This window comes from Euprymna scolopes, unplaced genomic scaffold (assembly GCF_053919585.1).
Source record: "Euprymna scolopes isolate OS-2025 unplaced genomic scaffold, ASM5391958v1 sca1, whole genome shotgun sequence".
NCBI lineage: Eukaryota > Metazoa > Mollusca > Cephalopoda > Sepiida > Sepiolidae > Euprymna > Euprymna scolopes.
The window spans coordinates 1,926,210-1,941,209 of NW_027633102.1; the positions used below are offsets into that span (position 1 = coordinate 1,926,210).

General features: G+C 61.3%; 2 non-coding genes and 1 pseudogene across 2 annotated transcripts in view; all 3 read right to left on the reverse strand.

The window, feature by feature from the left end:
* Positions 1-3,536, reverse strand: part of LOC145273196 (large subunit ribosomal RNA) — a 5,755-nt gene extending 2,219 nt beyond the window's left edge. The window contains exon 1 of the ribosomal RNA XR_013866225.1: positions 1-3,536. This exon is cut by the window's left edge and continues 2,219 nt beyond it. This is a non-coding gene — a ribosomal RNA (large subunit ribosomal RNA).
* A 593-nt stretch (positions 3,537-4,129) lies between these two features.
* Positions 4,130-4,287, reverse strand: LOC145273141 (5.8S ribosomal RNA). Its single transcript, XR_013866173.1, has one exon. It is a non-coding gene; the product is annotated as a 5.8S ribosomal RNA (ribosomal RNA).
* A 398-nt stretch (positions 4,288-4,685) lies between these two features.
* Positions 4,686-7,056, reverse strand: LOC145273468 (small subunit ribosomal RNA; annotated as a pseudogene).
* Positions 7,057-15,000: the final 7,944 nt, after the last annotated feature.

Here is a 15,000-nt window from a genome sequence, read left to right on the forward strand (position 1 = left end):
CACACTCCTGCCGCCCGACGGCGGACTCCCACCCGTATCGCTCTCCGACCCGCAACACACGCTCGCTTGACCGCGACCGCTTGACCGGAACACGCCGCCGCACAACGGACCGCCGCGGCCCCTATGCCTTCGCCGCAAAGCGCGAACGGAGCGAACGCTACAGCCCCGTACCGGTTCCTCGCTTCGCGCGGGCACGGCCCGACCGACCCGGTCCTCGGAGCCAATCCTTCTTCCGAAGGTACGGATCCATTTTGCCGACTTCCCTTACCTACATTGATGCCATCGACGAGAGGCTGTACACCTTGGAGACCTGCTGCGGATGGTGGGTACGGACCGACTCGAGAGCTGCGAAAACCGGACCCGGATTTTCCAGGGCCGCCGAAAGCGCACCGGACGCCGCCCGAGCCGCGGCGCTCTACAGGTACCTTTTCCGTATCTCCGGACGAGCCGATTCCACGGACATGGTCCTTTACGAAGAAGAGAGAACTCTTCCCGGGGCTCCCGGCGACGTCTCCGGGCTCGCTTGCGTCACCGCGGTTTCGCCCGGGAAGCGACGGGCGCCGCCGACATCGCTGCCGACAGCGTCGCCACCCCCGGGCCCTCTCCGAGTCCGGGTTCGGGAATATTAACCCGATTCCCTTTCGACGGGAGGCCGGCCGCTTTTTTTTTGTTTGGGCTTTTGATTCGATTCGATTCGATTCGCTTTCCTTTCACCTTTCATAACGGATCCGGCGCCTTTCGGGAAGACTTTCGCCCGCGTCTTAGGACCGACTGACCCGTGCTCGACCGCCGTTGGCACGGAACCCTTCTCCACTTCGGTCTTCGAAGGTCTCGTTCGAATATTTGCTACTACCACCGAGATCTGCACCCGCGGTCGGCTCCACCCGGGCTCGCGCCCTAGGCTTCCGTGCTCGCCGCGGCGCCCTCCTACTCGTCGCGGCATCGTTTCGGCGCGAAAGTTCATCGCTCCTCGCCGCGACGGTCCGGCATCGGTCCGTCGCTCCAGCGCCATCCATTTTCGGGGCCGGTCGATTCGGCAGGTGAGTTGTTACACACTCCTTAGCGGATTCCGACTTCCGTGGCCACCGTCCTGCTGTCTATATCGACCGACACCCTTTCGGGGATCTCATGGGCGTCGCGTTAGGCACCTTAGCCGGACGTTTGGTTCATCCCACAGCGCCAGTTCTGCTTACCAAAAGTGGCCCACTTGGCACTCGCATTCGAGGTGACCAACCGCCCAGCGAAGCGTGCTGGCGGCGGCGGCCGGATGGGTCGGCTCCGTCGTTCGGGAGAGTCGGCCCGTTCCACCCGTTCCGAGTTCGAGAGTAGGTCGAGGCCGTGAACGGCCCCGGGGCCTCCAATCGTTCGCTTTACCGGATGGAATTGCGACGATCGAGCGCCAGCTATCCTGAGGGAAACTTCGGAGGGAACCAGCTACTAGACGGCTCGATTGGTCTTTCGCCCCTACACCCGGTTCCGACGATCGATTTGCACGTCAGAGGCGCTTCGGACTTCCACCAGAGTTTCCTCTGGCTTCATCCCGACCGGGCGTGGATCGCCATCTTTCGGGTCCCTGGTCGCTCGCTACGCCAGAGTCGGCCGAGTCGTACTCGGAAAAAGGGGAAACCGACCCGGGGGTGATGCGCCCGCGCGCAGCGCCTAAACTCGACGACAAAATAGGACTAGTTCAAGCCGCGGGATCTCACCGATGGGCGGAAGGAGGATATGGAAGCTGGCGCCCGGCAATTCCCCTTTTTGGATGATGCGCCGGTCCCCTCTCGGGGAGGAGGGAAAAACAACCGCACGTCAGCCACGAGCCTTCCCTCTCCTATCTCTCTCGGGAAGAGAGAAAAAAGGAAAAGTTGCGGGCACCGCAGCAGCGACGGCGGAAGGCCGAAAACGCCGCGCCGGCGGGATCGGGCACGGCTCGGAGGCGGGTGAGGCGAGGAGAAGACGACGGCACGAGACCGACGACACCCCCCGACGACCCCCGGACGACTTTGCCACGACACCTCTCCCGATCGACGCCCTCCTACACGCTCTCTCGCTTTCGCTTCGCCTTCGGGGTTAGTCAGAGGTGGCCCCTACGACTCGCGAACGGCCAGGACTCCTCGGTCCGTGTTTCAAGACGGGTCGGGTGGGTTGCCGATGCACGTCGCTGACCCGGGGTGGCGGGCGGCTCGAGTAAAAAAGCGTCGCCGAGCGACCTCTCCGGAAACGGAAACGGGCGCGGGCGGGGTTGCCCCCGACAAGAACCCGAAACGTCGGCGAGGTGCGTGACGGCGAGGCCGCGCCAGTCCTATCCCGCCTCTCATCGCGCACGCGCCCGAGACGGTGGGGCGCCTAAGGAGCGACACACAGAGTGCGTCGCCCGCACGCGACTTCCGGCGGGATCAAAACGGACCGGCTCGCCACGTGTAACGGATCGTGTCAGATTTCCTCCGTTCCCGGCAGAAAGGGGCAGTTACGTTCGCGGGCCCGACGGCCGGTGGCCCCCGACTTCACAAGGTGGGAAGACGGGGGTTTTCAGGGTGATGAAACGCCTGCCGCCTACGGAAAAAAACCCGCGTGTTCGACCTGCACGCCGGGAACGGGTCGCGACGACGGACCGGAGGGGAAGTGCGTCCGGTGCCGGCCGCGCGGAGGTCGCGCCGAAGCGCCCGCGCCATGATTACGCCGAGCGATGATGAAGGGGACGGGTGCAGCGGAGTCGCGCGCGGAGGGAGCAGGAGGAAAGAAGAAGCGGCGGCGACGGATGCGGCGGGTTAGGGCCCGGCGGCAGCAGCGATCGAGAGGACGAGTCCCCTCCGTCGCAGCCAACCGACGCAGCCACCTACCGACGCCGCGGTCGTCACCACGTTTCCCTTCCCGCTATCCACGCGGCCCGTCTCCTTCGTCGGCGACGCGGGCACAAAAGCTGGAACCGCGGGGAACGAGTCCCCCGCGGACACGACGAACGACGACCTGTGCCGCGACGGCCTCTCTTTCAAGAACACACATCGAGTTTGGGCTCGAGCCTAGGCAGCACCGGACTGAGTCCCCCCGCGATCGCGGTGAGCGGTCCCACCCGTTTACCCCTGGGCGGTTTCACGTTCTCTTGAACTCTCTCTCCAAAGTTCTTTTCAACTTTCCCTCACGGTACTTGTCGACTATCGGACTCGTCCCGGTATTTAGCCTTGGATGGAGCTTACCACCCGATTTGGGCTGCGTTCCCAAGCAACCCGACTCTCGGATCGAAGGCCGTCGCTCGCCGTCCGCACCGAATGGGCCTGGCACCCGCCGCGGGCGGCCCGAATGGGCCTGGCACCCGCCGCGGGCGGCCCCGATCGAGGGAACTCCGAACTATGCGAGACGAAAACGAACGGCTGCCTTCGACCCATGCGCCACACGTCCCGAAGCCTTTAACTTGCGACGGGATTCGGCGTTGGGCTTCTCCCGGTTCACTCGCCGTTACTAAGGGAATCCCGGTTGGTTTCTTTTCCTCCGCTTAGCGATATGCTTAAGTTCAGCGGGTCGTCTCGTCCGAGCCGAGGGCGGCGGTTTTTAGTAGAGTGTGGTGTTTGGAGGAGAGGAATCTCGATCGGTACCCTCCGTGTGACGACGGCTGGCCGATATAGCGCCCGTCCGACCGAAAATGAAGAAGCCAACAATTAAAAAAAAGCGTGGGTCCTCCCCATCCGACGTTGCGTTGCCTACGACGCGGCCACCTTTTTACGGTGCGACGGCCGTGCTCGTCGCGCTGCTCGAGGCGTCGCTGAGAGACACCTTCATGAGGCAGAGAGCGAGACGAGCAGGCGGCGCTTACGTCGGCAGTCGGTTAGGTCGGTACTTTTTTTTTGGTCTCCCTTCGGCTGCTTTCGGACAGACTCCTCCTGCTCCTCCTCCACAGTGTTTCTTCACGCGGTCGAAAAGGGAAAAGACTCCGCGGTCTGCCAGCGGGAGACGAAGGAGGAGGCCGGAGAGGGTTTTAAAAAAAAAAAAGACATTGAAAGGAGTCAATTCTTTTTTTATTTTTCTTCCCCCTCGTCACTCGCTCCTGCGACGTCCCGGTTACCACCGTGCCGAGGACCGGGCGGGCACGGGGACGGCAAGATGTCGTTTCGTTAACGGAGAAAGACATGTAACGTTCCGCCTCTCGACCGGACGTGGCCCCGAGACAAGGGATCTCGGGGCCGCAATGTGCGTTCGAGGTGTCGATGTTCACTGAGTCCTGCAATTCGCATCAGTTATCGCGGCTGGCCGCGCTCTTCATCGACGGACGAGCCGAGTGATCCCCCGTCCAGGGTTCAGCACTTGGTTTTTTTATATTAGTTTTTGTTTATATAGATTTAGTAGTGTGCGAGGAGGTCTGTGCGAGGAGGCGTGACGGCATTGCAATGTCGCGAGTAGTTTGTTTTTTTAGCTAGCGGCGGTGGCACAGCGGCTGCAAAAAAACAAAAAAAACGATAAAGCGGCGACAAGGCAAAGAAGAAGCGGCCATCACTTGCGGTGGGCGAAAAAACAAACAGGTGGTAAGACGCGGAAGCAAGCAAGAAGAGCTGGGGCTTTAAAAACCTCCGCGTCACCACAAATCTATCTCTCGCTCCGCCTTTTATAGGTTTGTTTGCGCGCATTCGAGGCGTTGACGCCGACAGACAGAGGAGGTAGGCCGGAAAACAACAAACCAGTCTCGAACGGGAAAACGGTAATGATCCTTCCGCAGGTTCACCTACGGAAACCTTGTTACGACTTTTACTTCCTCTAAACGATCGGGTTCGGTCGTCTTCTCCAGGCATCGAACGCCGAGGCGTAGATGCACGAGTGTCGTGACGGACACGTCGCGCACTGCCCGGCGGCGTCGTCGGCCAGATCCGAGGACCTCACCGGACCGTTCGATCGGTAGTAGCGACGGGCGGTGTGTACAAAGGGCAGGGACGTGATCGACGCGGGCTGTTGACCCGCGCCTACCGGGAATTCCTCGTTCACGGGGTTGGTTACAGGCCCCGATCCCTATCACGGGAGGTGGTTCAGAGGTTTCCCAACCCTCTCGGGCCGGGGCGAAGTCCCCGCTGATACCTCCAGTGTAGCGCGCGTGCGGCCCCGGACATCTAAGGGCATCACAGACCTGTTATCGCTCCGCCTCGTGTGGCTTTCTGCCACCCGTCCCTCTAAGAAGTGCGTGAGAAAACCGACCCGGACCCGAGCGCCACGGAGGACGCCGAGCCCGCCGTAAAAATCACTGACATCGGCGCACTAGTTAGCAGGCCGGAGTCTCGTTCGTTATCGGAATCAACCAGACGGATCGCTCCACCAACTAAGAACGGCCATGCACCACCACCCACCGAATCGAGAAAGAGCTATCGATCTGTCAATCCTACCGGTGTCCGGACCGGGTGAGTTTTCCCGTGTTGAGTCAAATTAAGCCGCAGGCTCCACTCCTGGTGGTGCCCTTCCGTCAATTCCTTTAAGTTTCAGCTTTGCAACCATACTCCCCCCGGAACCGAACTCTGGTTTCCCGCAGGCTACCCGCCGGGTCATGGAAGCGAACGCCGGCGGATCGCCGGTCGGCATCGTTTACGGTCGGAACTACGACGGTATCTGATCGTCTTCGAACCTCCGACTTTCGCTCTTGATCGAGGAAAACGTGCTTGCCACACGCCATCGCTGCAGTTCGTCTTGCGACGATCCAAGAATTTCACCTCTAACGTCGCAATACGAGTGGCCCCGACCGCTCCCTTCGATCATTGCCTCGCCGTAGACGGAGACCGACAGACGTAGACGAGGCCCTCTTCCATCATTCCATGCTTATCGTATGCAAGCTTGAACAGCCCGCTCTGAGCACTCTAATTTTTTCAAAGTGAACGTACCGGCCGCCGCGGACACTCGGTTAAGAGCACCCTTGGAGGAGAAACCGCCGACCGCAACACGCGCGCAGACAAGACACGAAGCAGGGACTCGGAGCGGACCGGGGGGTTCAAAAAAAAAGAGGAACGCGCGGAAAGGGAGAGGGAGAGAAGCGCGGGGGTCAGAGTGCGGGGATGCGAATGAACGCACCCAAACACACACACGTAGCACCCCCCCGTTAGACTACTCCCGGAACCGAACCGACGACCACTTGTTTTTTTTTTCCCGGATCCCGATCACGACCTCCTCGTCCACCTCGCCGGCAGGACCGCGTGGCGGGTATGCTAGCGGTTGACACCGGCGGAAAGGGCCGGGAATGCGAACGGACGACCAAAGTCAACGACGGACGATGGCGCCGCCGCCCCGGGGCCGCTTGCGCGACCACGAACCCGAGTTCGGACTACGAGCTTTTTAACCGCAACAACTTTAATATACGCTACCGGAGCTGGAATTACCGCGGCTGCTGGCACCAGACTTGCCCTCCGGTTGGTCCTCGTTAACGGATTTGAAGTGTACTCATTCCGATCGCGGGGCCTCGACAGAGTCCCGCGTCGTTATTTTTCGTCACTACCTCCCCGTGCCGGGAGTGGGTAATTTGCGCGCCTGCTGCCTTCCTTGGATGTGGTAGCCGTTTCGCATGCTCCCTCTCCGGAATCGAACCCCGATTCCCCGTTACCCGTAGTAACCACGGTAGGCACTTAACCGACCGTCGACAGTTGATAGGGCGGACCCTCGAGAGACCCGTCGCCGGGCGTGAAAGCTCGTGCGATCGACCAGTGAGTTATCCAGAGTCACCAAAGCGGAGCGCGCCGCCCTATGAGCCCCGCCACCGAACGGACCCGCGAGCGGGAACGCCGACGACGGGAGGACGGAATGACGCGCATCGGTCTCAGTCTAATATGTAGCGCCGCGACCCGGAACGGCCGACGCGGGTGCCAGCGCGCGAGGCGTGGCGACGACGGCGCGCCGACCGATCGCGGCCTGTGTCACATGTATTAGCTCTAGAATTGCCACAGTTATCCATCGCCTCCGAGGAGGAATACGGTCCCGAGGATTAGGTCCGGTTCCTGAGCCATTCGCGGTTTCGCCCGTTCTAATGCGTGGCGTGAACTTACACTTGCATGGCTTAAGCTTTGAGACAAGCATATGACTACTGGCAGGATCAACCAGGTATCGTTGGAATTTGGGACTTTGTTTCGACAGAACGACAGACCGACCGACCGACCGACCGACATAAGACAGACAACTACAACGACGGGCACGTGTTTATTTATTTTTCGAGGGGGTTCGCCGTCAGAAGAAGCGCGCTGCCCGCGCTGATGGCCTCTTTTTTGTTTCTCCCCTGACTTGGACCGAGACCGAGACTCAAAGAACGAAAGCGACCAACGTCGACAACAACAACGACAACGGCACCCTTGACAGCGATACATACGACAAACGACAAGCAGCACGACGGCAGTGCACACGGACATCGAGGGTCAAGGTGCAGACTGAACTCGCCGAGGTCGTCGTCATCGTGGTCGCCATCGATTCCGTCTCGTCGTCGTCGTCGTCAACGTCCACGTCACAGCCGGCCGAGAAGAGAGAACAGACGACAGCGTCGACAACAACAACATCGACAACGGCACCCTTGACAGCGATACATACGACAAACGACAAACAGCACGACGGCAGTGCACACGGACATCGGAGGTCAAGGTGCAGACTGGAATCGTCGAGGTCGTCGTCATCGTGGTCGCCATCGATGCCGTCTCGTCGTCGTCGTCGTCGTCTTCGTCGTCGTCGTCGTCATCAACGTACCAACCGACCGAGACGAGAGAGCAAGCAACAACGTCGACAACAACAACGACAACGGCACCCTTGACAGCGATACATACGACAAACGACAAACAGCACGACGGCAGTGCACACGGACATCGGAGGTCAAGGTGCAGACTGAACTCGTCGAGGTCGTCGTCATCGTGGTCGCCATCGATGCCGTCTCGTCGTCGTCGTCGTCTCCGTCGTCGTCGTCGTCGTCGCCAACGTCAACGTCAACATCACAGCCGTCATCGGGGAGGAGCTGGACCAGGGCAGCGGCGGCGTAAATTTTCCCGTCACCTTCGTCGTCGCCTTCGTCGACCGACCGACCGACCGGCGTCGTGTTCGTGCTCGGAAAACCGAGGAGAGACAACGTGCACATGGCGCGTTCTCGCAAGCGGCTCCTCGGTCCGATTTTTTTGGGCGGCTTTTTCGAGCTTTTTTTTTTTTTTCTCACCCTTTCGTCCGTGCGACGGCGAACGTTAGGGGAAAAAAAAAAAAAAAAAAAAAAACGACAACAACGCGGCGGACCGGGCGAACAACATCGTCGACACACACGACATTGACGACCGGTCCCCCTTTTCACAATCGCATCGAGATAAAAACGAACGAGTCCGATTCGAGCACCGAGTCGCGAGCGGGAGGACTGTCGGTGCAAGTATCGATCACTGACGTGAGCGCTTCGCCGGACAGAGGATGGCTCATCCGGCAGCCGTGCAAATCGACGGTATGGGAAGAACGAACAAGAAGAGCAACGACTTGATCGGCGGCTTGGGAACTGCGGACGGTGAAAACGGGTTAATCGACTGCGACCACGACTGCTCGATCGATCTTCTTTGGCGCTAACAAAGGTGGAGGTGGCGCAAGAAGGGACTAGCGCTATCACCGTCCACGTATCAGAAGATGCGGCGGCAGACGTCGACGCTTATGCGTTGTCGGACGAGAAGTCGCTGCAGCACGTGTACCGCGAGCGGGACGTCCAAGGTTTTGCCAGACGGAAAGAAATCGGGTGTCAGCGAACGTTCACACGGCTGTGAGATCGGACGCTGACAGGAGTAGGAGGCGGCAGGCAGGCGGCGGTTACGGCGGCGGCGCCTGCTGCTGCTCATCCTCCTGTTTGCTGCGGCGACTTCCAGGACGGGAGAGCATCGAACAACGTACGTATGGTTACAAGGGGATCAGGATCTACATAGTGCATCCCCCGCGGCTATTTTTGTTTGTTTGTTCGCTCGTTCGTTAATTCGTTCGTTCGTTCGTTCGTTCGTTACAATGTACGTTTTTCCGTTCGACGGCGGCAGAGAGCGGCGGCGTTTCTCCCTAATCCGGAGGATTTATCGGTCGCACAGCGATGGGTCGTTCGGCCGATCATCGAAAGATTCGCAGGTAGTGGTTGAATTGGCAGAACGGCAGCAACAACAGCGGCGGCTGAGAGCGGCGAACGCTGAGGCGGAAGCAGAAGCTGCAGCAAACGTATCGGCTAAACATGGTGGACATAGATATGGCTGACGACGCGGGTACCACGACGACTATGGAACCAGGAAAAGGAGCCGTTAGTTGTTCCAACATATCGTTCGACACGTCGAGCAGCCCTAGGTCCACGGAGGAAGCACACACACGTACCACGTATTATAACCTAACGACGATGAGCGGGCGCACGGTTGGCAGGAACGAAGGCGGCGGATCAAAACAAGTTGGAGCGCGGCGACAGCGATAACGGTGACAGCCCTAGGCGGCGGAGATGCCACTTTCTGACGCCTTTGCGACAAGCCCCGTAGAGACGTTCCGGACCACCACGAGGCAAAGAGTCGCTGCTCCGACGAACCGACACACCAAAGTGTGCTTCCTACCGAACATGTTTTATAAAACTTTCAAACTGGAAAACCCCAGAAATGGTGTTGGTATTCGTCCAGACCCACCTCCGACACCTGAAAATGGTGGTCAAAAAAAACGTCGATTATACGAAGCGACATTTCTGGTCGGCGATTTTCCAGTTTTACGCCTACTGCCACATGGGGATGTCGGTAGGCGTCGCAAAGTTGCCTTCTCGACGCCTAGGCACACCAGGACTTTGTCATTTTTTCCCCCTCGACATTCCTGGTCCGGTCTATTCCGATTTTACACCTACCGCCATGTGGGGGTGGCAGTAGGCGTCGAAAGTGCCTTCTCGACCGCTAGCGACACCACTACTTTATCGAGCTCTGGAGGCCCGCACACCGACCCGGGGGCCGCGGAGTCGACCCCGGGGGCCTCCTGGCGTCGCCGCCGCTCACTTGGACGCCTTCCGCAACCTGTGGTCCCGCTCGGGGCCGCCGGGAGCCTCGCCGACTGGACCGGTGTCGGTAGGCGTCTGGGAAGCGCCCGGCCGACCTGGACGAGGTCCCCCTGGCCCCCGGGGACACCCCTTAGTTGGATGGGGGTGCTGTCCCGGGCACACATGCAACCCGCGGCCGCCTACCGACAGCCCCTTCGCTCGATCGCTACTCCTTTCCAACATATGTCGGAGAAGCCGGGCGGTTGTGAAACCCCAGAAAATGGTGTTGGTATTCGTCCCAGACCCACCTCCGACACCTGAAAATGGTGGTCAAAAAAAACGTCGATTATACGAAGCGACATTTCTGGTCGGCGATTTTCAGTTTTGCGCCTACCGCCATGTGGGGGTGGCAGTAGGCGTCGAAAGTGCCTTCTCGACCGCTAGCGACACCACTACTTATCGAGCTCTGGAGGCCCGCACACCGACCCGGGGGCCGCGGAGTCGACCCCGGGGGCCTCCTGGCGTCGCCGCCGCTCACTTGGACGCCTTCCGCAACCTGTGGTCCCGCTCGGGGCCGCCGGGAGCCTCGCCGACCTGACCGGTGTCGGTAGGCGTCTGGAAGCGCCCGGCCGACCTGGACGAGGTCCCCTGGCCCCGGGGACACCCCTTAGTTGGATGGGGGTGCTGTCCCGGGCACACATGCAACCCGCGGCCGCCTACCGACAGCCCCCTTCGCTCGATCGCTACTCCTTTCCAACATATGTCGGAGAAGCGGGCGGTTGTGAAACCCCAGAAATGGTGTTGGTATTCGTCCAGACCCACCTCCGACACCTGAAAATGGTGGTCAAAAAAACGTTCGATTATACGAAGCGACATTTCTGGTCGGCGATTTTCCAGTTTTGCGCCTACCGCCATGTGGGGGTGGCAGTAGGCGTCGAAAAGTGCCTTCTCGACCGCTAGCGACACCACTACTTTATCGAGCTCTGGAGGCCCGCACACCGACCCGGGGGCCGCGGAGTCGACCCCGGGGGCCTCCTGGCGTCGCCGCCGCTCACTTGGACGCCTTCCGCAACCTGTGGTCCCCGCTCGGGGCCGCCGGGAGCCTCGCCGACCTGACCGGTGTCGGTAGGCGTCTGGAAGCGCCCGGCCGACCTGGACGAGGTCCCCCTGGCCCCCGGGGACACCCCTTAGTTGGATGGGGGTGCTGTCCCGGGCCACACATGCAACCCGCGGCCGCCTACCGACAGCCCCCTTCGCTCGATCGCTACTCCTTTCCACATATGTCGGAGAAGCCGGCGGTGTGAAACCCCAGAAATGGTGTTGGTATTCGTCCCAGACCCACCTCCGACACCTGAAAATGGTGGTCAAAAAAAACGTCGATTATACGAAGCGACATTTCTGGTCGGCGATTTTCCAGTTTTGCGCCTACCGCCATGTGGGGGTGGCAGTAGGCGTCGAAAAGTGCCTTCTCGACCGCTAGCGACACCACTACTTTATCGAGCTCTGGAGGCCCGCACACCGACCCGGGGGCCGCGGAGTCGACCCCGGGGGCCTCCTGGCGTCGCCGCCGCTCACTTGGACGCCTTCCGCAACCTGTGGTCCCGCTCGGGGCGCCGGGAGCCTCGCCGACCTGACCGGTGTCGGTAGGCGTCTGGAAGCGCCCGGCCCGACCTGGACGAGGTCCCCTGGCCCCCGGGGGACACCCCTTAGTTGGATGGGGGTGCTGTCCCGGCACACATGCAACCGCGGCCGCCTACCGACAGCCCCCTTCGCTCGATCGCTACTCCTTTCCAACATATGTCGGAGAAGCCGGGCGGTTGTGAAACCCCAGAAATGGTGTTGGTATTCGTCCAGACCCACCTCCGACACCTGAAAATGGTGGTCAAAAAAAACGTCGATTATACGAAGCGACATTTCTGGTCGGCGATTTTCCAGTTTTGCGCCTACCGCCATGTGGGGGTGGCAGTAGGCGTCGAAAAGTGCCTTCTCGACCGCTAGCGACACCACTACTTTATCGAGCTCTGGAGGCCCGCACACCGACCCGGGGGCCGCGGAGTCCACCCCGGGGGCCTCCTGGCGTCGCCGCCGCTCACTTGGGACGCCTTCCGCAACCTGTGTCCCGCTCGGGGCCGCCGGGAGCCTCGCCGACCTGACCGGTGTCGGTAGGCGTCTGGAAGCGCCCGGGCCGACCTGGACGGGTCCCCCTGGCCCCCGGGGACACCCCTTAGTTGGATGGGGTGCTGTCCCGGGCACACATGCAACCCGCGGCCGCCTACCGACAGCCCCCTTCGCTCGATCGCTACTCCTTTCCAACATATGTCGGAGAAGCCGGGCGGTTGTGAAACCCCAGAAATGGTGTTGGTATTCGTCCAGACCCACCTCCGACACCTGAAAATGGTGGTCAAAAAAACGTCGATTATACGAAGCGACATTTCTGGTCGGCGATTTTTCCAGTTTTGCGCCTACCGCCATGTTGGGGGTGGCAGTAGGCGTCGAAAAGTGCCTTCTCGACCGCTAGCGACACCACTAACTTTATCGAGCTCTGGAGGCCGCACACCGACCCGGGGCCGCGGAGTCGACCCCGGGGGCCTCCTGGCGTCGCCGCCGCTCACTTGGACGCCTTCCGCAACCTGTGGTCCCGCTCGGGCCGCCGGGAGCCTCGCCGACCTGACCGGTGTCGGTAGGCGTCTGGAAGCGCCCGGCCGACCTGGACGAGGTCCCCCTGGCCCCCGGGGGACACCCCTTAGTTGGATGGGGGTGCTGTCCCGGGCACACATGCAACCCGCGGCCGCCTACCGACAGCCCCCTTCGCTCGATCGCTACTCCTTTCCAACATATGTCGGAAAAAGCCGGGCGGTGTTGAAACCCCAGAAATGGTGTTGGTATTCGTCCAGACCCACCTCCGACACCTGAAAATGGTGGTCAAAAAAACGTCGATTATACGAAGCGACATTTCTGGTCGGCGATTTTCCAGTTTGCGCCTACCGCCATGTGGGGTGGCAGTAGGCGTCGAAAAGTGCCTTCTCGACCGCTAGCGACACCACTACCTTTATCGAGCTCTGGAGGCCCGCACACCGACCCCGGGGGCCGCGGAGTCGACCCCGGGGGCCTCCTGGCGTCGCCGCCGCTCACTTGGACGCCTTCCGCAACCTGTGGTCCCGCTCGGGGCCGCCGGGAGCCTCGCCGACCTGACCGGTGTCGGTAGGCGTCTGGAAGCGCCCGGCCGACCTGGACGAGGTCCCCCTGGCCCCCGGGGGACACCCCTTAGTTGGATGGGGGTGCTGTCCCGGGCACACATGCAACCCGCGGCCGCCTACCGACAGCCCCCTTCGCTCGATCGCTACTCCTTTCCAACATATGTCGGAGAAGCCGGGCGGTTGTGAAACCCCAGAAATGGTGTTGGTATTCGTCCAGACCCACCTCCGACACCTGAAAATGGTGGTCAAAAAAAACGTCGATTATACGAAGCGACATTTCTGGTCGGCGATTTTCCAGTTTTGCGCCTACCGCCATGTGGGGGTGGCAGTAGGCGTCGAAAAGTGCCTTCTCGACCGCTAGCGACACCACTACTTTATCGAGCTCTGGAGGCCCGCACACCGACCCGGGGGCCGCGGAGTCGACCCCGGGGGCCTCCTGGCGTCGCCGCCGCTCACTTGGACGCCTTCCGCAACCTGTGGTCCCGCTCGGGGCCGCCGGGAGCCTCGCCGACCTGACCGGTGTCGGTAGGCGTCTGGAAGCGCCCGGCCGACCTGGACGAGGTCCCCCTGGCCCCCGGGGGACACCCCTTAGTTGGATGGGGGTGCTGTCCCGGGCACACATGCAACCCGCGGCCGCCTACCGACAGCCCCCTTCGCTCGATCGCTACTCCTTTCCAACATATGTCGGAGAAGCCGGGCGGTTGTGAAACCCCAGAAATGGTGTTGGTATTCGTCCAGACCCACCTCCGACACCTGAAAATGGTGGTCAAAAAAAACGTCGATTATACGAAGCGACATTTCTGGTCGGCGATTTTCCAGTTTTGCGCCTACCGCCATGTGGGGGTGGCAGTAGGCGTCGAAAAGTGCCTTCTCGACCGCTAGCGACACCACTACTTTATCGAGCTCTGGAGGCCCGCACACCGACCCGGGGGCCGCGGAGTCGACCCCGGGGGCCTCCTGGCGTCGCCGCCGCTCACTTGGACGCCTTCCGCAACCTGTGGTCCCGCTCGGGGCCGCCGGGAGCCTCGCCGACCTGACCGGTGTCGGTAGGCGTCTGGAAGCGCCCGGCCGACCTGGACGAGGTCCCCCTGGCCCCCGGGGGACACCCCTTAGTTGGATGGGGGTGCTGTCCCGGGCACACATGCAACCCGCGGCCGCCTACCGACAGCCCCCTTCGCTCGATCGCTACTCCTTTCCAACATATGTCGGAGAAGCCGGGCGGTTGTGAAACCCCAGAAATGGTGTTGGTATTCGTCCAGACCCACCTCCGACACCTGAAAATGGTGGTCAAAAAAAACGTCGATTATACGAAGCGACATTTCTGGTCGGCGATTTTCCAGTTTTGCGCCTACCGCCATGTGGGGGTGGCAGTAGGCGTCGAAAAGTGCCTTCTCGACCGCTAGCGACACCACTACTTTATCGAGCTCTGGAGGCCCGCACACCGACCCGGGGGCCGCGGAGTCGACCCCGGGGGCCTCCTGGCGTCGCCGCCGCTCACTTGGACGCCTTCCGCAACCTGTGGTCCCGCTCGGGGCCGCCGGGAGCCTCGCCGACCTGACCGGTGTCGGTAGGCGTCTGGAAGCGCCCGGCCGACCTGGACGAGGTCCCCCTGGCCCCCGGGGGACACCCCTTAGTTGGATGGGGGTGCTGTCCCGGGCACACATGCAACCCGCGGCCGCCTACCGACAGCCCCCTTCGCTCGATCGCTACTCCTTTCCAACATATGTCGGAGAAGCCGGGCGGTTGTGAAACCCCAGAAATGGTGTTGGTATTCGTCCAGACCCACCTCCGACACCTGAAAATGGTGGTCAAAAAAAACGTCGATTATACGAAGCGACATTTCTGGTCGGCGATTTTCCAGTTTTGCGC